Raw genomic sequence first — 23,334 nt, forward strand, 5'->3', positions numbered from 1 at the left:
TCCTTGACTTATGATCCATACGTTTTCTAAGACTCGGCCGTGATGAGTGCGCTTTGATTCTCCTGGCACCTAGTATATATATTTTACTTCCTTGGTCCGCGTTTTCCTTCCGCTTCCCCAGCGATTTTGAAAACTGGCGTATTTTACCTAGATAAAAATTTTAAGAATATTATTCCCGGTACGAGGTATCGTGCGCTAAGAAAGGAACCTGCTGCGCGCGCTAAAACATCACTTTCTGTTTACGTGATATCATGTGAAAGATTATGACGCGGTAACGTCAATGAGAATCTATATTCTAATCGATTTGTGAGAAGCGATTTGCAAGTCGATTGATATATGATCCTGATTAATGATTCATATCTTTCATTATTTAACCACTTCTTTCGCTATTCCAAATGTACGGTCAACCGCATTTAAGTGCTTCAATAGACGATTGTGAAATTGTAAGATTACATCTTTGCATAATTAATGGCGTCAGGAATATTGAAAATTTCTGTGGCAGTTAACTATGACGTATCGTGTCACGAACAGTACGAGGCGTTAATGAAACACTCCGGCGAAGTAGAAACGGTAGAAAAAAGTGTAATTACCGAAAGTAATAATTAAGTCCACGCGGGCCATTAATGACGCCAGTTTCCGGCCGTTTGCCTCAATGAGAATTGTCGGTTAATTCTACGCGTTCAAATGGGAAGAATCTTTGAAGGTACCGAAGATTGATAGATTGATAGAAGATAAATCGAACGTATTTCCAAGTTACTATTTAAATATATTACGGAGCAGATCTTGATTGATTGTCGCAAAACGGCCACGCCTTCGATCCACGAGTTGTAATTTTAGACATCATTATCGTTGTGTACGTAGTAAAATCGTTCTCAATCTGTCGGTGAGATTCTTAAAATTATAAATTCACAAATTTATATTATAATATTTAATATTTATAATTTATAATAATCTTAATCTTGCATTGAGAAGAATTCTGGTATTTATGTCACTTAAAAAAAAAAAAAAATATATTCTTATGGATCGGCGCATGAGAATCGAAGCTTTTGCTAGACTGCAGAATCCACGGCGAAGCCTGACTGATTTACGAGTCAGGCCTCGCGTCATCTCCGTCATATTTATTTGTTTGCGGCCTCGTCGTGATGCCCCGAGCAGCTGGCCTGAGGGCAACTTATAACGATATTTTCGTCAGCGAGATGTCTCGTGGACACTTCCTGCTGATATTCGCTCACGGTGGTACGGAGATCGGTTGACGCCGACGGGTAAGTGAGCAGGCAGTAAGCTCAGCTTAATTAATTACGGTCGGAGCGGAACGGACGAGCGGAGCTGTTAATGGCCGCAGGCGAAATCGCGCGTAACGCAATGTGTTTCTTGCGACACGTTGCGGCCACGTCGAATTAAATTTAACGGCTAATTGATTTCGCCTCTTAAAATCTGTGCGGATCGACAGGCCGCAGTATCGAGTTATCAAATTTTTTTTTCTTTCAACGCCACGTTGAAACAGAGTCCTCGAATTCGACGATTTAATTGTACGCGCGAAAGGTCCCTTTTGATAAAATAATTTTAAAAGTTAGACGATTCTAGCACCAGCGATTGAGCAATTAATGGAGTGAATATATCACGAGGAAATATTAGCAAAGCATCAACAGGTTTTATGATTTTACATCCTCGACGCATCGTTTTATTACTTTATAATATAATGGCTAAGATTATCATGTCGTGCATGAAATTATTCCGCTATTTTTCTCACAGTTGCCAACATTAAGAAATTGTTAATATAATACATGCTTTATTTACGTGTGTATAAAAAGTTTATTTGTCACGTTTATTTCTACGGAGCAGTCTTTCAAGTCAACGTTAGGTATCATTTCGAGAAATTAAATCTCTCGATGTAAGAGCGGTGCAAGATGGTAAAGGAATCAAATCGCATTCTCTGCATTGTCACGCCTCCCAATGGGAGATTTCTCTTCCCTTTTCGCGCAATGACCATTTGTCTCGATTAGTGCCGGACGTCTTGAAGTCTCTTCGTAAACCGGGAGACATCGATTCCTGGTAGAAAAGGTCGCAAGTACTTCCTACACGTCGCGTTATAGACCGCGACTTTTATCGCGTTTGATATTGTTTACGAGATACTTCAACTAGCGTAAGAAAGACTGCCTTTTAATTATTATAATATAATTATAAAATTTAAATTGGTATTAATATTTTACAAAAATATCTTACAATCGGAAATGTTATAATGCCACAATGTAGACCGATTAATTAGAATGCGAGTGATTTACGAAAATGCGTTTTTAAATATACCTTTGAATGATCGAGTGAAAACAATGGATTCTTGATAACGGTTTCAAGAATAGCGCGCTGATATGCGTTTGCAAGCGGCTCGGGGATACCATTTTATTGCTCATCAGTTTGCTTAGTCGGTTGTAAGCCGCAATTACGCAACATCAGCATGATGGTGGTATATGATCGCCGCGGCAGGGTGAATCGATGCAAACTCGCGAGACCGCTTCCGCCGAGTCCGCTTGACGAGCAAGTATCCGCTAGATGCGAGGCAACGCACGTCCATCCGTGCGGTTAGTACTTTAGCTACTGCGTTAATCCGCGGCTGCTGGAAGACGTGTGGAATTAGAGCTAGATTAAGACTGGACTACCGGTATCAAGCTTTGAATTACGAAACGCGCTCAAACGCGGTCAAAAAACTTAATATCTAAAGCGAGAGATCTGTAACTATGTAGCAGTTTCTTGCGCGATAAGTGTTATCGTGCTCTATTCACATCCGTTTCGTTCCATCTTTAATTTTTCGTTTTTAATAGACGCTACTTGAACGGAATGCTTTCCTTTTTATTATTAAAAAAAGGAAAAAAAAGTAGTTCAAAAATTTTAATAAATATATAAAGTTCTCATCTCTCTCTTATTTGTAATTAGAAGAATAATTATTAATTTAGGTGATTGTTATGCTGTGGTTTTCTTAATTATCAAACGACAGACAAGCCCAGAGATTTTTGCCTCTTACCTCGTGCCTGATAAGCGGTAGCATCATCACTTCAGGAAACTCTGGGGAGAGGATAATGCGCGTGTCGATTCTCCGGTGAGTGTTCTCTTCATCACCCGTGCCGGTACACGAAGGAGGAAGATGCGTTCTAATGCGATCTTATATCTCACCGATATGCGTTTAATGTTTCGATGCTGCGTGAACTACACTTTGTGCCTTAACTTACGTGAGCCATAATCGATTTCATTAGCGCGATAGTATCCAATGATCGCGACAAGCTGGGATCGACATATAATACTCTTATGGACCTGCTTCACGCTTATCTCTGTGATTGAGCACGCAATTCGGAAATTGGCAACTGACATCTAGAAAGGAGAGTCAGTTACTCCAAGTGCTGCCCAAGATGTACGTAAGGTCGATAAAGCGATAACATCGAAAAAGAGGTGTAAAAATACGATAACCATTTTATGTAAATTTACAGACACTACAGATAATTCTTAATACACGTAATAAGTAATAATATAAGTATATAAGTAATATGTAATTGCGTTTATAACAAAAGGGGGGAAAAAAAAACTATGTCTGGAGGCTATTTTACGCCCCATCCGTTATTTTATTACAAATTAAATTATCGATAAATTGATATTTTTATCTCCCTAATAACGCAGTACTTTTTACGAGGTCTTTCTCATATCACGGATACCGTTTTCCGCTATCTGTAGTATCAATCGCACGGCAGATGACTTTATGAATGCAACTTTGTAAGTTGAAGATAGACATTTGTTTTATCGGTGATACGTGATCTCCATGAAAATGCGCGAATTTTCTCCTCTCTAGAAATCGCTATCGCGCGTGCGAGGTGAAAAATCAAATGCTCCATTATTCTCATCGCGCTTCCTTCCTCTGGCTCTGATAAACGATAGGGTCGCCCCGGGAAGCCGTTCCCCGTAACGGATGTTTTCCACTTGCCGCAGGACGTTCCTTCGTCACCTTCTTCCTGCGTTGTAAAAGGAAGACATCATCGTCGATATACGGTCTGATATCGCTATTATAGATTTGGTAAGTCGGTGTCGCACGAGTCGCGTATACCTTCGCCTGCGCGACCGCGACGGCGGTCAGTAATAACGATGATCCATCGGCTTAATCCACTCGACAATCGCAGCCTGGCCGAGCGGCATAAATTTTCGAGATTCACTTCCTAGCTATCTACGCGGTGATAAAGGACGCGCGTATGATAAGTAGGTGAATAGCGGCGAGCGTTTAATCATAATCGAAAGTAGAGTGTCGGGGAACAAGTTTTCACCAGATTGGATCTTACATTCGCGTAGCAATCAAGAATCACGCCCGTAATCAACTAGCAACACTTGATCACGAGGACAGTTCGTAGATAGCGCGTTAATAAAGATGTATTGCTAATGTAATCCACGCCGTGGATTATAAGCGGCGGCATAAATCCTACCAGCCTCATCGCGTTTCGCTGCTTGAAGAGATAATAAGCAGTTCAATTAAACTCTATCAATTATTGCTCGTCACGTGACAATTTATGAATTTACCCGAGTAATCGTGATTATACCTGCCGGAAAGTTTTCAGAGAGATACGTTGAAGCGCCTGGTGGATGCAGAACTCCGTTATCTTTTTACAATAATTTAATTTAGAAAGTTACCTTTGAGTTTAATTCAAATTTTACAAGAAAGAGCGATGGCAAAAAGACTTGTTAATTGAGGGAGGTGAGGGGGCCATTTTTTAGACCTTCAGTTTCAAACTTTACTACTCGGCTGTTCCGAAAACGATCGCGCGTTTTGAGCGTATCGTTGAAAGCCACATGCTCACTTCGAAGTTCGTTTCATTATGCATTTCGCTTACGTTTTCATCCCGCGTTTGATAAACGGCGACATAAATCCAACGAGGAGCGTTCGTTAGAACGGATCTTCTATCCACGGGAGGTTGCCCTCTTCATCATCGTTCCCGGGTACAAGCGTAAAAGCCGACGGTAGGGGACGATCGTATATGACTCACCTGCAGAAGCGAAGATAGCAGAGCAATCGCGTAGGCGTTACATGGTTTCTCGTTATGAGGTTTTTGCAGATATTCTCGCATAGATTAAACCTTGTTCTCGCACTTCGAGTTTAGGTTTGCGAAATTCACTGCTTTGTCGATAATTGGAAATTTTATAAAAAATTTATCGGAAAAGTTACGGCTTGATACATTCGAATATATAATTTACAGTAAACGAATGTAGATAACGTACGAATACGCGAACGCGTGACAATTTCGCAACGTAATGTTTTCGTGAGCGAAACCTGCAGGTGTGTCTCTTAAGCTGATCGATCGTTGTTTCAGTGATGTGACAACGCGTCGCGCGATGGTAACAAGAATGAAGAAGAAGAAGTGGGTCAAGCTCCCTCCCGATCGAGCAAGTTGGACGGCGAGAATTAAAAGCCGGAGGACAAGCGGTACCGTTTGTCGTGTCCCGCAAGTTTCGTTGCCGACGACGAATTGCTGATGCAAGTTGTCACTACGTTTTTACGTTCGCGCGATGTATGTCCGTCGAATCCTCGTACGTTTTATGCTGAGTACGTGTTTTTCTACGCTTTACACATTTGACAAAACTGGTCGAAAGGATTTTAACCTGAATACTAAACGTAGGTGTCTACACGGATCTGTTATTGAGCTCGGGGGATTAAATAAATAAAAAGATACATCTCAAAGAAATTATTAATTAATAAAGACGCCAGATGTTGCTCTGACACATATGTATCATGAGGAACGTAACAGGCTTAAACTAGCTTGCCAGATCGAATTTTAATGCGTGTTTCAGGCAATTAAAGTCATCGTCTAAACGGTGTCACCCGCGGCGATTCTTTGTCACATGTTTTAATGAGAACGGCTACCTGCGATGGTGTGTTCAAAACACACGTCAACGAGATCACCGTGATTTATTTTAAGCGGCACCGAATATAATAATTTATAATTCTCCCACGAATGCTTTATTTTCTATTTCCGAAGCATTTTATAATAAGTATTACAAGGCTTTAATCTTTGTAATTCTATCTAATAAAAAACGTAATGTTACGCATGAATCGTTGCTAACGATCGCTTTACTGCGTGCGTTACGTGTAATTTTTAAAGAAATAAATTAGATTAGATTATTTTTGAGACTTGCTCGAATAAAAGTTTTATATTGACGACAATCTAGAAGCTCGTAAGTGAAGGTTGGTCTCGGAGTCGCGAAAAAATATACTCGAGCATCAAACACGACAATCTTTTTTGGAGCAAGACGCCACGAACTCGGCGAGCTCATAAAAAAACGTAAACAAATCGACTCCGTGTCGAGCTCGGCGCTTCCGAGAATTTCGCCCGGACTCCGTTCTCTATTTTCGCGAGAAGGACAGCGCGCAATTGACGATCGGACCTATCGACTGTCACTTTTTTACTCGGTTCTCTCTTTTCTTCCAACGCCCGAAATCTCTAACGCGTTACTTCAGTCTAGTCGCGGAGCTTCGAGCGGAACGTCGCGTCGCTAATCGCTCTGCAATTATCGCGTATTTTCGATCGCGGATAGGAAGTTTTCGCACACAAATATGTGTCGACGTGGTCCACCCGGGAACGATCAACCATATTCTGTACTCTGTTACTCCACTCATCGTTCTACGCTTCGTTTCGTGCCTCGAAAAAGTGTTCCGGAAAAAAGAGGTTACGTCGCGGGTGGAGTGCACGAAACGTCCGACGTGTATTACTCAGCCTCGGACATTTCCGACCGACCGGCTGCCATTAAAATTTTTTTCGGTGAATTCCGGCAACAGCCAACGTCAGAGTGTGAGGAGATCTGTACCTCACCCGTCTTTTTCGTCGCGGCCGAGATTGTCATCTCGTTTCGATAGTGAATTTTTGAGGAACTCGATAAAGATCAAGTGCGCGGGGAACACTTCGTATCGCGGCCCGTCTCGTTCGCTTCTCGACGATGAAAAAATGACTCTTAGACCGCGCTTTATTTTCTCGCTTGGACCTCGCAAATTTATACAGTAAATGAACGTTTGTCGCGCCTCTTAATTTCAATCGTGAAAAATCGCCGCGATAATCTACCGTCATCCTTTCGGTCGTGCGTCTCTCGAGTGATTATAAAAAAAATAAACAGAGTATTGTAACATAGTGTCGAGTGATTTAAAGTGTTACAACATATCAGGATAATCCGGAATACTGCCACGTAAGACAGGAAGGAAGGAAGGAAGGAAGGAAGGAAGGAAGGAAGGAAGGAAGGACGACCGGACGGAAAATAATCTACCTTAACCTAACCTCAACATAAAAGGTAAGTGAACCGGCAACACGCCATCGACCGTATATCACTCAATAGTAATTATTTCAAAGGAATTAATATATCTAACTAATGTCCGAATCTAACACCGCGGGCGAGGCGGACGCTCTGTAATCTCTAATTATTTAAATTTTGCAAATAATTATTTAATATAAAATCTGCTGATATAAAAAAAATATCAACGACGTTTCTAAATTAATACGACGTTGATTCGACATATTCTTGTAAGTTGATACTTCCGTGGCAGACATTAATTGCTAGTACGTGAGACGTTTCTAATCGCATGTTCATCGCAATACGCGGCGACGTAGGAACATCGAGAGTCAAGCTGCCCCACGGTTCACTATTCCGGCGAGTGATAAGCGCAACTTATGTGCCACCTTTGTGGCCACTGTCAGACCACGCGAAAGCGAGGGCTCCGATGTGACACGAGGATTACGTTCCCACGAGAAAGAAACAACGCGTCACATCGCGCGAATTCCGCTACCCATTAGTAATTATAATACACACAGACGCCGAGTGGCTTTTGGAGCAAATTAGAATCGCAGGAGGCATTCACGAATTTTCCACTCGCGACATTATCGTTAATCTTTCGCCGGCGTCATTATTTTTGTCACTATCGCGTGAAACTTTGTATTTATCATACCATTGCATAAAACATTCATTAGTAATTCTTAAATCATCATCGTGTCATTTCTAAAATTTGCACGTCACTAATTGGATATTTCTTAAAGTGATAATTAAATATTGTAAAAAAAAGGGAAATATTTAAAAATGTGTAGAAAATATTGCATTACATTGCTGCAACAAAGTTGAAAAAGTACGGTGTGTCCCAGATTTAATAGCTATCGGAACAAATGTCATTTAATTGACCGTGAGTAGGCCTCCTGTATCTGTCTCTGTTCTTTGACTCGGTGGCAAAGAGGGGACCAAAGTCTCTGCGCGGGCGTGGGAATATTATTTCTCCAGAGGCCACTGACCACAGTATGCAGCGTGAGGTCCACCGGCTCCACTCGAGCCGAGTCACTAGACTCAGACTCTTTCGAGAGTCCTTCGGACACAACTCGCAGAACCACGATATAAATGCGTCTCTGTCAGAGTTGTACGGTCGACGATAATAGTTGCATATCGTTTCGAAAAAAATAGATATATTTTTCGTAGATTTCATAACCCGCGCGTTAATTAAAAAAAAAAAAAAAATGCATTACTCATAACTTTTTTTTTTTAATTATTAACAGTACAAGTAGGTATCTAATTTCTTAACTTAAAAAAAAAAGAAAACAGTTTTGTTCGCCCACTACCGCTAACTAATTACGGTTAATCTCGTTCCGACTAAATGACTTACGGTTGCCATCGATTACATAACGTCATCAATAACGAGAGTTCGGAGGCAGGATTAATGAGAGTATTCAAGTTAGACGCAAAAGCGACTCCTGAGAACCGTCAGAGACAAAAGACGGAAGGTATCGCTCGTTTCGATCGATCGGTGTGTCGCGACCTCGGTGCCCATGAGGACCCCTGCCCGGCAGGTGCTGGCGGCGGGCCCCGGGTTCCTCTCTCCGTGTGCCCCCGAGGCTTCTTTCTCGTCCCCACGATCCTCGCGGCAGCGACTCGTTCGGCAGACTCGTTTGATCGCCGCCGCTCACGACTCTCCAGGTACGCCGGGACGATAATTATTATCCTTGCGTAACCGCCCTCGGGGTGAGATATCAGAGTGTACCTTAGGTGTATGCTCCTGGGAATAAATATGCGCCCCCCGCTCGTTCTCCCGGCTCCTCCGACGGTCCGTTTCCACCGGTGAGGTTTCGATGCGTGGCGAAGAAAAATTAAGAGAGACAGCGCGAAGAGGCGAAAGGGGACCCGGGCGGGGAAACGGAGGGCTCGTAAAAACGAGGGAGAACGAACGAAAGGATAATAGGGGTCAAATGGCGCTCGGTTAAAATTCGATCGTGACAGAGTCTATCCCGTTTCAATAATAATGATTTCCGGCACGGAAGTAATTACAATACGATAATTGTATCATGCATATTAAACTCGAGCCAGTAATCGCACACAAATACGTTAGAAAAGGATATAAGGACGTCTTAGTTAATTATGCGAAAGTTAACGTGTATTCTTTCCGTCAAGTTTCACCGAGCTCGTCGCAGATCAAATTGAATATTTCGAGCCGAGCACGACTCTTCGTGGCGCCTGTGTCGCTAGATTTTCATGCCGCGGGCATCCGCTCGATTACCGCTGGCGGTCCGCATTCCGAATCGTTAAGGCGATAATGTATTCGGTCGACGGGCGTATTAAGGATACTTTATTGCTCGGCGCTTAATGCGTGCGGCGGTCGGCTGCTCAGCGAAGCGCATCCGCAGGCTCTCGGGTTTCCGCAAGAACCAGACGCGGGCAACGAGATGCGCGCGGGCTCCGCGCGTTCGCCACGAGCACGCGCGCGAACCGATAAGCGGGCGAAAAATTTCGACGCGCGTTAAACGCGTCGTTCCGGGTCGTCGGCCGCGGGACCAGCCGGTTTGAATTATTGGCCGATACGCTATCACGATACGGTATTATATACGCGGAGGAGTGGAGGAGGAGGAGGAGGAAAGGAAGGATACCTTCCGCGGCCCGCGCGCGGCTCATAAATATCGGCCAACGTAATTTATTTATCATTACTGACAAGCTGACCGCGGCCGTTATAATTTATTGTAACGCATCAATTGCCGCGGCGAACATTGGAACAATGCGATCCACCCGGTCGATTCCGCGCGGAAAGTTCGCGCGCGAGGAGCGTGTATCGTTTTGAATTATCGGACTATCGGTGCGTTATCAGGCCTGTCGATGTGATCGCTCATTGGGGCCGCTTCCTATTAACGTTGGCGATTGTAAAACATTTATCGCATCTTGCATCTTGATGACGGCTATTAGCTTGTTAAAATCTTTTCGCGGTGAATTATATCTCACGCTACGTACTTGGTTTCTAAAATATTTTTTTTTTTTCTTTCGGTTTTCTTTTTTCCCCTTTTTTTTACGTTGAAAAAGAGTTAATTGTTAAGCGCTAAAATAATCAAGTTAAAAAAAAATTTTTTTTAGGAAATTAGCTATTTCATTAGGCAGACAGTTATTACGTTGAGATGAATAATTAGTGTTTGAGCAAAAAATAAATTAATTACTTTATTTGCGTCGAGGTTAAATTTTATATTCGTTCGTAGGTTTGAAAAAGTCCGGCGTTTCGTTGTCATTAGTCCAAAGATCGCGTTAGAAAAGTCAACAAATCTTTCGTGACAACCTAGCATTACGACGTTAAGACACGGCGTTACCGTCTTGGTAAGAAAAAGCGCTAGGCTGCTAATCGCGTAATTGTCCAGTTGGTAAAGGGGATACGCTCTCGCCTCTTCGTCCACCAAGAATCACGCGGGGCACGCGAGCAGAGAGGAAGTGACCTACCGCATGTACACATAATAAAAAGCGTTTGTACCCGTAAATACGTGGGCCGCTCCCCGCTCGTACTCGTTCCGGGCATACCGGGAGCGCGGCCGTAAATTTATCAGCTGACCATCAGCCATCGTAAGCAGCGGATAATGCGCCCATGTGCAGAGGATATTGCGTGCGCGTATACTGACGCGTAATTGAGCGTACGCGTCGCGGTACGCGTTTCTCTGCGGAAGACGAGAAAGACCCCCCGAGGGGCTGATGCTCGAATCTTTCGGCTGCGAAATCAGCGAATATCGCCGTAGGAATTTCTAGACAATTGTGTCTCGTTGGTTGTTGGCGCTAAGTGGCGCGATCGAACGTTAATTTATAAACTAATTTTTTAAACCCACGCGGATCAATTTAGCAAGCGCGAACGATAGATCGTTGTCAGTCATGTTGAGGAATTGCGTGATTTTAAAATATTATTTTGCAGAAAATTTAAGTACGTTAGTCGAAGTGAGTAATTCGAATGGCATAAATGACACCCGGCATTCTTGCGGCGTTATTTGCCATCGGTGATGATAATTTCGCGGATCACTCCCGTCACGAATGCACGTCGCTCAGCCGAACGCGTGAACGCGGATAGATAATGCGAACCCGTTTCTCTCGAAGCCCCTCGGGGCGTTACGTTTAGATGGAAGGGACTGCCGTGGCCGCCACTTCTCTCTGCGGTTTTTCATATCGATCGCTTTGATAAATTCTACGGCTGCACTCTCACCGCGTCGTTTGCATACAATGGTGCTTTTCATATTCTCGCACGGCGCGCTCCTCGCAGGGATTTAATTAGGACGCGACGAATTATCATACGCGTTTTCGCAGGTTATCGTCTCACGTTCCCACAATACGGGCTAATAGCGGCTTCTCCCTTCGTGACACGCACTCGGATCGATGAATCGTCCGCGATCCGCGATCTTTGATCCATCGGATCGAGGCACAGAAGCACGTTGTTAAAGTCGATAAGCAATTTTCAAGCTGGCTGAGCGGTGATTGAAAAGCCCGTTGTTCGTCCGATTTTTAGCCTGGAGTAAATGGTGCGTAGAAATAATTGCTTCCCTACGCAGCGGCGTATACTTGTAAAACGATTGCGAGATATTTCTTCAATTGCCCAATCGGCGTAGTTGCACGGCAAGGTAACTGTTTATAGATAAGATAATTTTCTTGATAAGATAAAAATATTGACTTGTTCGCACTGATTGTTTATTTTCATTACGGAGCTCTTGCATTCTCTCGTGATTCCGCAAGAATGACCGCTGCTTCGCGCAGACGTTTAGGCTCGGGCCCACAAACCTTTGTTACGTACCGCTTATTATTATTTTTTTTTTGTTTTTTAATTCAGATTTTATTCGATATTAATAATATTACGCGTAGAACACGAGCTGCGACCAACGGCTTTAGTTTATACGATAAACAGACAAAAGTCTTCAGGGTAAGGCTAAGGCACAATCGCGAATCCGAATGGGGGCCATAGGGCTAGCAGTAAATACGCTTCCGCGTTTCGTAGGTTGTTCGTAGCTATTGACAAGAACCATAAACTGTACGCGTACCTCCGGCGACGCGTCAGGAAGGAAGAAAGAGAAGAGGGTAGACGGCGAGAGGAGATAATACGAGACAACCGCACGCGGGAGCCAAGCTTCTATCCTCGATAATGCGAGCCGTTCGATGCCTCGGGCGTTGTGTTTGCGATAGGAGGCCGTTCAAGGCTACCAGTTTCCTTCTCGTAGTCGCCTCAGATCTCGATTCCCTGCCGCGGGAACATCAATAGGAATGTCTTGATTGTAGTGAGTTCCGGCGGTGCAATATTGAACAACAATGAGATACGAGCAGTCGATATGCAACCTGCACGTATTTCTCGAGGCGCGGCGGACGCGATTATAAATAGTCGAAAATTGCGACGGTGAGGCGAAGAAATTTTAAAAGCGACGAATATTTCAAAGTAATTGCATCCGTTGGAACGGATGCTGAGCGCGTATCGTTGATCACGTAGGAATTTGAATCGTAGCGGCATCAACAAATCACGTGTCACGTTGGCTACAGTCCGATTTGAGCACCTCTCGGAAGAGGTTGGCGTCACGACGTACGATAAAACGCAACGCGAAACGTATGATAACTATAATCCGGCCGGGGTCCGGCCTGGCGCAAACGCACGTGGATAATTAATTTATAGCGTCTTAACGGTACCAGAAAATTGCGACCTTGATGGGTTGAATGTAGCCGACGAGGGAACCCCACCGCGTCTGCCACAATGCCAGGCTGATGCCGGGGCTTATTTGTATCCTCAAGCCCGACGATAATTCCGTTTCTTTGCGCTGCCGGCCCGACTGCCGCGGCAGCGGTAGCTCATAATAGTTTCTAATGAAAACCTTAGCCAATTACGTAATGCTGGTTTCCGCGGATCTTCTTGCTCTCGTCGCCGGCGATCATCTTCGCGCTAGAAGGTGGCTCGCCCCGGTACGAATAGTAATACTAATGGTAACAATATTGCGTTTCTCGGAATCGCGGAAATTGCTATCCTGGATTCCGCGTTCCGTCCCTCGTTTTCCTGAGAAACTCATCCCGCGCCTAGACTCTTTAAAATCATAAATCTGTGTATTTAAATTTACGATTTAAAATATCGCAATCGATTCCTCGCCTATACATATATCATGTCGTTTCACATGGAGGCAATGAATAACGAATGAAATACGGCGTATAAAAGAGGAAAATATCCATTTACCATATTTCCGCTTATTTCGTATTAAAAAGAAACGAGTTTTACGTTGTGTTTATTATATTTTAAATTAAAACTTTATTATAAGATACATATTAAGAGGAGCGTTGATAACAGCGTTTTTCAGATTTTTCGTGAAATTTTTTCTTTTTTTTTTTTCTTGCACTGTTTCTTCATAATTTTTATCCAATTCAAGATATAGCTGTATCCGCTCATCACAAGTGTAACAGATAGTTTAATAGCGTGGATTATTAGATCTCGGATATGCAATTTCATGTGGGTTTGCAATACCGACATGTGGTGGTGCCCCATCATCTCGGTGATGTTGGTGTTGTTGATGTCAGCGGCGATAGCTTGTCCATTCTCGTCGGCGCGCATCTTTCGCGTCCGCGGTAGGAGCGTTCGTTTTAAGTGCACGTTACATATATACGCGTGTGTACGAATGTGCGAGGTACCAGCTGGTATTACACGTCCGTATTACGCGTAATGATAGACCAGGACGGTTCCCATTAACGCTCGGAGCACCCGCGTTTCTACGGCGCGATCGCCTTCTTCTAAATGGCCACCTAATTACACGGGGTACAGCAAAGATGGAGAAGGACGGCGGTTTCTCTCTCTTTTTTTTCTTTTTTCTTTTTTCTTTTCTTTCTGTACGTAAGAGCGAACGCCGTAATATAAAAATTATTCATTTAATACTTTAAACAATGGTTTAAGATTTTTTTGTAATTTATTTATTACAAATTAACGTTAGAATTTAACAAAAACGCACATTATATTACACTGTGATTTCTGATAAATAATCTTACTTTCCATAATGCGTTCTAGCCGTAATCTATTTAATAAGCGGTCTGCAAAGGTTTGCTTTTAGTGCAAGTCTTGACAAGTAGGCGTTGAGGCAATTCTTGGAAGTGGGATGCGCAACGAGAGGGTAAAATAGTTGAACTCGCTGTTTTAACTCAGTCCTAACGTGTCATTTGTGTACATGAGCAGATTGCCGGCCGAGATCTCGAGAGTCCGGCTGGCGCAAAGAGTGCCCGAGCCACACGCTCCGTGTCCCGCGTGCAAAGGTGGCACCTTAGAAACTCTGCCCAGTCAACGGTCATTAGGGAAAACGCGCAAGGCTGTTAGTGGGCACCATTGTCTTTTATGTTAAAACATGACTATCGTTGTCTTAATGTCTGTCATTAATCACGTATCGTCACGCGGCTGACCCGTTTTAAAATTAGTCGCAAACCGCCGGTGCGAGCCAGCCTCGTCGTCGGAAAATTGCGGACGTCATTGCGTCTCTGTAAATAATGCGTATCGACGTACCCACAGGTGGTGCCTCCGCATAATACGACGAATACATACGTTACGGCACAGTGGCAAAGAAATCCTTGTTGGTGCGCAATCGGCCGGCCGCATAATGAGCTCTCGAAAGAAAAATCTGCTAATAAATTTGCATCGCATTGTTTGCGATGCGAGAACCGATGCCTCCGCGGCGCGTTTTTCCATATTACATAATGTCGCATATGACGGAAGTGACGTGTTTATTGACTTGGCGTAGCCGAGAATAAGAGAGAGATTGAATTGCGCGTAAATCGGTATTGCGATTAAATTCCGCGATGGAAAAAAGTAAAAGGATACAATGTCGATTGTTTCTTCGCGCCTCGCTAGCCTGCCTATCGTCTTTCATTTTCATCGTCGTCATCATCATTATCGTCATTTTCTTCTAGTTATAATAATTCATCTTCATCTTCCTAGTTAGTATACCGGATTCATTATTTTCCGTACCGTATGACTGGAGGCAATCTATCAAAACTGTTAATTAATCAAGGCTTATTATTATGCAATATGAAATGACAATAACATCTGAGGCTGCATCGCGCGCGAGTTCGTCTCTTCAATCTTCATCTCTTTCGCCGGCTTGCTCTTCCCTTTGCGTTACGCGTACGTTTCTACTTCTCGTTAAATACTTCCACGCTGTTTCGTCAACATTTCGAAACGTTTCGTATTCAGTTTTTGATAGATAAAACAATGCGTGGCACGATTCTAACAAATTGCTTGAAAAGAACAGTCGCAATTCAAGAAGGGACTGCAAAGTAACACGTAATAGTAATAATATTTCTATGTCGTTTCTTTAATATTTTTTTTTTGTATCAATTATGATTATTCCTTTTTATGTACATCAGGGGAATAAACTCTGTGACTTTTGTCTATCGAATAGTTCCATGTAATTTCATGATATCGTACTTGCGGTAAAAAATTTCGTATCCGCGACGCGTTTTGCATTTAAATTGGATACCTCTGCAAATCGTTTTAGTAATAGATCGTACGTATAATAAAACATTCGGGCGGTTGATGTTCGCGTAACGGGAAGGTTCTCTCCGTCCTAATAGCCCTTAGACTATCCGCGCCGCGGGCAATGCACATTGAGCGGTCTAAACGCCATAACTTTTCCGCGAATGCCTTAGCACGGAATAAATCGGAATCGTTCGCCTTTTCCCGACGCCAATAAATTACATATGCGTTACTTCTGATGCAACCGCACGCGTATTACCCGCCGCGAGAAGCGGCATTATCGCCTACGCTATTTTCGCGAATCCTCGCGACATTCCATCCGCGAAACGTTATTTGCCGCATGACGCGAATGCGTGTTGATTAATCAATATTAGCGTATTGAAATTGCGGTAGTCGAGACAACTGTGTCGGCTATTACGTTTCTTTCGCCGCGACATCGGAATTACTTATTCTTGCAATTAATAAAACAAGTCGGCTTCGAACAGCAGACGGCATTCCTACGATTATTCGCGGAAATATATTTGCGGCCTCGGCAGAAGCGTTTCGTATCTTCGATACGAATGGGCCGTTGAATCTTTATAATATATTGATGGCGTCGTTCATTATTCTATGAAACATTCAAATATTTGGTACGAGGAAATAGGGCCACGCATAGTCCAATATGCCATTTGATATTTCGTTCGGGGTATCGTGCTCCTTTGAAATCCGCGGCGGTTTCACGCGCAGGAAACAAGCAAGCGGCGCGATAAAAAGATACGACGAACGAAATAATCTACCTGCACAATTTTTGTGTGAGATCAGTACGTATCTCCGTTTTTCTCCGTCTTTCTTCGAATTGCGAATACTCTTTCCGGGATACCGTTACGCGTACTCGTATTCAATTATGTTAATTAGACACGGATACTTATTAATTATTATACCATTGGTTCCCATGATCGTTAAATATATATATTCAGATATTGAGAGATATTGATGGTGCATCATTACGGATACGCTTCACAAATTAGATAATTCCGTGCTGGATTTCTCTACTAAACACGAGCAGCAGGGATCTTAAGTGGGGAATGTGCGTTTGATTACGATGAGAAAGGACGAAAGATGATTCGGGTTAGAATTAGCGGCGGCGGGATTTATTACATCCGCTGGTGTTTACGAAACGAGCCCGCGCGGAGCGACGGGGGAGGCGACGATCGCAAGAACGAGTAAGAAAAAAATTCTCAAAGGATACGAAAGCAGGCACGCGGTTACGAACGCCTGATACCATAGCGGAGCGTCAGATCGGTTGTATGCGCGGAAAATGGGACGGGTTTTTATCGAGATCACCGCCTTACGCGCTCCTGCGGGGGGTTCGGCTTTATGTTTAATGCAGAGTCCATTGCAATTGCGCGATGCGCACACATATATACGCGAAAGAGCTCACCCGTTGCGCCTTCTTAACGCTCGCGGTCCTCGCATATCTACTCGAGCACCTGAAAAGAGCGCGCGCGTTCTAAACGCACTTTTTAAATGCGTAAAAGCGCGTTGCGTGAGTTCCCGAAATCACCGTGTAAGAGATTATAAGTTTCCGAAAGATAAAAGATTATACTTTATACATATTATAGTATTAGATAACATGTTGCACATTTTTTAAATATTTTTTTTTTATAAAACGACAGGCTTTTAAAAGTTTTTAAAATACTTTGAAGACGTATTATAATTTATTGCGATAAACCATATGGATAAAGTGTAAAAATCGATCCGCTTGGTCCGAGGATTTATTCGAAATTATTCAGAACTTGCGGAAAGTATACGAAAGAGTTTCAACCCGTGAAAGATTCAGGATTGCCCGATACGAAAAAGGAGGGTAAGAAGAAGACCAGATCGAAGAAGGACGCGAGAGGGCGAGAGGGCAAGAGCAACGAATGTATCGCGTATCTACATCCCTTTCGTGCCCTCCGAACACGCCTCTCTCGCGAGGAGGAACTCGCGCGGAACCGTTCGGGAGATCGGTTCGATAACAGGATGGCCCCCGTGCGGTTCTTTCGACCCGAGACGAGAGCAATACGCTCTCGCGCGTCCCGCTTTATTGCGGAACGCCTCGTTAATAAAGCGCCGATCCTCTTTTTCTCCGCGCGACTCGCGGCCCGCACTTTGTAACTCCGAGCAGGAAGCGAAGCGGGTGACCGAGCTCGGGATTAGTTCTGGCTATCGCATTACGTTGTCCTAGTGCGCTCACGCATATGAGAACTAGTTATACAATCAGTCGTGAGCGTTTTCACTTAAAATACAGAGCGATATAATCTAAGGAAGCGTCGTCGATGTAATTTTACGATCTCGTTTAAAAATAATTTTATTTTGTAAAAAAAAAACGCTGTCAAAAATTATTTTTTAGAATTTGCGTGAACTACAAGACGTGCGTATCTTACGTGGCCGCTTTCAATAATTTTTGTTCCTTCAAAACAACAACGAGGGGGAGATACAGGGGAGATAAGGTAGCTGCAGGAGGAGGCGATCGATGGAACCACTGTACCAACAACCGAGGCAACCGGCAAAAAGTTAATGAAATAATATCAATGCGGAACGCGTATTGCGCGGGGGTACAAGTAGTGGGCCAACAAGTATGTAAGGTTGTTGCTCTCCTTGTGGACCCTTCTCAGGGCCTCACCTTCTTTACTTATTCCTTTTCATGGTTCGACATGTTATTTCTACTTGCGACCAGAAAAGCAACGGACGGTTTTGCCGACGTCGCATTTCTCGCGAATACCTTGATTTACAAATACATCGGCGACTTTTGACTCGTGGATCTGCAGGTGGTACCAGCAGGTTTACGACTGCATAAATCGGTCGATGGCAATTGTTTTATGAATAAAATTGTATATGCTTATGGGGGGAAAATAAGATTTAACAAATATATATTATTTGAGGTGTAATAAATAATTTATTTTTTTTTTATGTACAAGCACGTATAGATTATAACGTGTAGTTGTTCAATATTATTTTAATTTAATAAAATTTGAATTAATGGCAACGCACTTATTGAAGAAATCAATACTTTCCGATAAAAAGAAGTCGAACCATGAATATCACAAGTTTATGTTTTCGTGCGCGTTCGTATTGATCGTTTAATTTAATCGAATTTATTTTGATCGCACGAAGGCATCCGAGCGGCGATAAAAACCTCTCCGCCATTACGATAATGTTTACTTTTTTCGTCGCAAACTATTCCGCGTGCGATAAATCCAGGATGCGGCCCGTCGCATCGGTCAATAATTACCGTAGTAAATGCGGCGCGCTCCGGAGAATGCTTTCATTCATATTCGCGGCGAGATACAAACCGGTCGAGGGAACGGTTCGGTGATCGCCGCACGTCTTCGTATACCGGATGCCTTCGTGACTACGGGGCCCCGACGAGACCCAGGTCCCAACGTGATTCCCAAACGAGACCGCATTCGCCCGGTACCCGCGCCGCGAGTATGAAACCGCGAAGCGGGACACCCCCGTCCCGCATCCCGCGTTCGCGCCTACCACTCGCGATTTATGGTGGTTCGTGCGAATTTATGTGCGCCCAAGGAGACGTGTATAGCTCCCGCGTCCCCACCCACGGCGTGTTACCGTGTGGGACCGAACCTGGAGAACCTGACCGACGTTCCCGTCCGGTTCGACCGGCGATCCATCATCGTAAAAGGCGCTCCTTACCCCTCTTCGTTGCTCGTCAGATTTACACCGCTGCGAGTTGCGGGTGCGTGCGCGTCGTCGGTGATGATCGACCGACCGATCGATCGACTGATTGTATCACCGATCAGAATCGCGAGGAGAATTTTTTCTTGCGTGCGAAATTGATAACGAAATTTTGCTTTTCAATAATTCCGACGGATTTTATTTTAATATTTAATCGTAATCGACATACACGGTGGTAGAAAGATATATATAATTTCAAAAGAGTTAATTGTTTGATTGAATAAAATAATTTTTTAATCTATAAACCCCGAACAAACTGCATTAATTTAAAAAAATCTAAAAAAGAGAATTAAGTTAATTGGGTAATATTTCGTGATGGAATTAAATTTGCGGTGCAAAGATCAGGGAAGAAAATAATGAAGATCACAGTCGGCATTAAATTGTATCTCTCGATGTATCTCTCATAAAATAACGTCAATCGAATGCTAATGATGAATAGTGTGGCTTTTATAATGGCGATAATTTGGTCCAGGTCAGAGGTTGCGACGTAGAAATCTCTCTTTTCTCTCTCTCTTTCTCTCTTTCTCTTTCCCGCAGTAGCAGTGATGCCTCTGGAGCACTGTCTGAGAATATACGGAGTGCGAAATATATTTAGGTATCCTCTCTCACAGGTGGTGTTCGTGTATCGATTATTTATTCGCCTGGAGGGCACCCGAACTCTCTTCTCTCCTTCCTCCTGCTATCCGTGACCAACATTCGGCAGCAATTTATTTCTATCATAACGTTACCGACGAAGACAGGATTCGCGTAATATGAGATTAAGCGGCCTCATAAATTAATTAACTTTTGGACACACCGCCGCTTCATAATTCTCTTTTACTGTACAAAATAATGACGAGCGGCCTTTAAAGTAATTTGATAAACTATCGGAACCAGCGTTCCCGAAACAATTAGAGACATTAATTACGTTATTAACGCGGGGAAGGTCACGAAAATAGAAATAACGAGTCTCTCTAAATGCAGTGTCACTTCTCGCACGAGTATTCACGGAATTGAGGTCGCCCCCACGAAATATTGCGGAAGTGAAATATATCCGGCAAACTATCTCGACATCTTAACATTCCCTCGTTGCGCCGTTCCGTTAGAAATTTTAAATTAAAGTCGGTAGTGATAACAATCGTTCTTCATTGCGTTGGAGTTGGGTTTCGTGAGATTGCGTTGTTTTTTTTTTTTTTTTTTTTTTTTTTAATCGTTTTATTTGTTTTCGTGTTTTGATTTAATGTACATAATTAAAATCTTTCGCGCATGCGAGAGCCTTTGTGTTTAAGCATATGTATGTTCTTTTTACTAGGACGTGGAAATTGGTAAGGTTTCACGGTAAACCTTCCCAGGCAGGCGGTATTAAAATACATTAATCGTTTTCACATGTGTCGTTATTTATAATCTAAAAGCGTTCTTTCTTCTTACTTTATTAGAGGTTTTTTTTTTTTATTTTCACATTTCGTAACTTTTATGCGGTTAAAAAGAATGATTTCTTTGAAAAATTAATGCATATAAATTTCAAATATGAAAATTAAAATGTAAAGTAGGGAAGTTTAATTTTTTTTTTTTTTTTATTGCGTACTACAGGAATAGACATATCTTGCCGAGAGTTTGATTCATACTGAATAGTCAGGCGCAGGAATGTACGTGGAAGAATGAATTGACCCCCGAGGATAGAATAGAAGCGCGATTGCATCCGCAGTAAACTTTACGAATCATTAAAATGTTCCGTATATACTATAATATATGTATAACGATGACTTATCAGGAGCGGGAAGTGTACAAGCTTATAAAAAATACATTGTACGACGATACAGAAACATATTTATTAGAAAAATTTTCCTATATTAATCATTACGTTATACGATTTTAAATGCAGCTTGATTTCCGATATTTCTATTTATTGGTATCTTGCGGAAAATAAATTTTATTCTTAGCAACCTTTGCATGGTACATACATGTATCTTACGTAATCGAATATCTCGTGCAAGACCCGACTCTTTTTTTTTTTTTTTCCTTTTAAATCCAACGAAACGAGCTTTTCCCGCAGCTCGCGCTTGTAACCGGAAAGAAGTAAACGCGCGAACACGAGCGCGGCGGAGAAAACAGAAGGCCGGCGGCGCGGCGGTAAGTCCTCGGCTGCACATCCGCAACGGCGTGCAGGAATTCGCGAGCAGAGACGAGAAGGTCAGGTCTCGAGGGCAGCCCGGAAGTGCGATATATCCTCGGGGCTGTCTCGAAACCTCGCCCTGCCGTCCACCTTCTTCTCCCACCCTTACGCTTCGTCTCGCGGGGATTCATCGTCGGGTTTCACTCGATATCGGGGGTATTCGCGTACACGTTCTTCCGCACTTGCGGACGTGACACGGTCTCGCGGAGCGGTCGTTCAATTTGATTCGGGGTGGCCACCGCGTTCGTTCGTACATGCGTACGCAACTTCCTAACGGGACGCGCCGCGGCGGCATCGCGAGTCGAGGTAATTGGGTCTCGGATACGTGCACTTTCGGCCCGTCTCTGAACCTCTCCTTCTTCGCCAACTGGATCATCGTTGGTCCCCCCCCCCGCGAGGGGGGATTCGAGAGTACGCGCGAGAAACGATTTATTCGGCGTTACTCGCCGATGTCGCCGGAAATGTTTTATGCGTGATAATATATGCATCGCACTCGTCGCCTTCTGCTTTCCTTTTTTTTGTTCTTTTTTTTTTATTTTTTATTTTTTTTATTAAATTTCACGCATCACGGCGGATACCGAGAAATAAGATCAAGCGGAAATTTGCAAATTAGAGTAACGGATATCACTGAATTTTATGACATTCCGTGTCATTCTCGAAAAATAGACGACATTGACGGTGACAGAGGGCCGATATAAAAAAAAACACACACAAGCTTGAATTTTAATCTTGCAGTCGTTTTTTAACAAAGAAATAGCAGGAACCATTTGTAGCCAAATTCTAATATGGGTTAAAATTAATTTTACAAAGAACGTTAAATCAGATTTATATAATTCGCAAAAATTACTTTTATATTATTTCTAAAATAAATAGCTTGATAATTGCAAGCGCGGTAAATCTCTAGACGATTAAAATGTTAGTCAGTAAATTTAATAAATTTACTAACGCACCAACAAGCGTGACTTTACGGAAAACACGCATGTGCGACGCGCGTCTCCCGTGTTTTTCATCAGGTGCATCCGGGTGAAGGAAAAATCTCGGGACACAATACCGCTGCTTCCCGGAAGGTGCGGTGTGCCCGTAAGCATCGCATTAGAAAAATTGGCGGACACTGTTGCGACCGGTAATTCCACCTTTAAGAATGCGTGTCTCGCAAATTGTCGGACCGCCGTTCCGCGTTAACATCTGAAAGAGTGAACGTGTCGTGGGAGTTTCTAATTTCTCCAGTCGAATCTCTCGAACCATTGGAATATCCGTACAGCAAAGGCTAAATAAAAGAATGTCGGCTAAAAGGAGAATGTAACTGTTTTCTTTAATATAATCTTTCTTCCACACAATTCCGCCACTGTAGCGTATCTCGCATTTCTATGATTCGATGTATAGTTTTGTAATTTCAAGTCTATCGCTAGATACCACGGGCATTCCTAGTGTCACGAATGAATACCTCGGTACTTTATCGTGAGGCTATCCAAGATGTATTAGCGCCGTGATAGATAGGCCGTAACATTAGTGCGTTGTAAAGACACGGCGGTATTTAAAGATCGAATTCAACGGGCGCGCTGAAAGTCAGCCTCATTACTCGGCCACTGCCGGCGGCTCTTATGCGTACGCGATCGTCAAGGCATGTATCTTCCGGACACTGAGCTAATAGACCGTCGGCGAGCAATTCCTGTTCGATTTCGTTGCCAATCAACAAGCGGTCGACTTATATCGG

The 23,334-nt window shown here is 43.2% G+C and overlaps 1 protein-coding gene across 1 annotated transcript in view; it reads left to right on the forward strand.

Moving 5' to 3' along the window:
• Window positions 1–6,620: 6,620 nt before the first annotated feature.
• Calpc (calpain C) overlaps window positions 6,621–23,334 on the forward strand; it is an 88,125-nt gene continuing 71,411 nt past the window's right edge. The window contains exon 1 of the mRNA XM_070674333.1: window positions 6,621–7,302. The gene's annotated coding sequence lies outside the window, so the exon portion shown is untranslated. The remainder of the gene's footprint in view (window positions 7,303–23,334) is intronic.

Source organism: Cardiocondyla obscurior, linkage group LG02 (genome assembly GCF_019399895.1).
Source record: "Cardiocondyla obscurior isolate alpha-2009 linkage group LG02, Cobs3.1, whole genome shotgun sequence".
NCBI lineage: Eukaryota > Metazoa > Arthropoda > Insecta > Hymenoptera > Formicidae > Cardiocondyla > Cardiocondyla obscurior.